Source organism: Mastomys coucha, unplaced genomic scaffold, assembly GCF_008632895.1.
Source record: "Mastomys coucha isolate ucsf_1 unplaced genomic scaffold, UCSF_Mcou_1 pScaffold13, whole genome shotgun sequence".
NCBI classification, from domain to species: Eukaryota; Metazoa; Chordata; class Mammalia; order Rodentia; family Muridae; genus Mastomys; species Mastomys coucha.
Window position 1 is genome coordinate 5241608 of NW_022196895.1, and position 286 is coordinate 5241893.

Consider the following 286-nt stretch of genomic DNA (forward strand, 5'->3'; position numbering starts at 1 on the left):
TCTGATGTGGACAGTACTCCAGCACTGGTGTATTCAACTGTCTGATGTGGACAGTACTCCAGCACTGGTGTATTCAACTGTCTGATGAGGACAGTACTCCACATCCAAAAAAGATCCTTGTTAGCTATGATGGTACAAACCTTTAATTTCAACATTCAGGAGGCATAGACAGGAGGACCTCCATAAATTTAAGACTACCCTGGTGTACTTGGAAAGTTTCAGGCCATCCAGAGCTATATGATGAGACTCTGGTTTTTTCTTTTTTCTTTTTTTTTTTTTTTTTTTT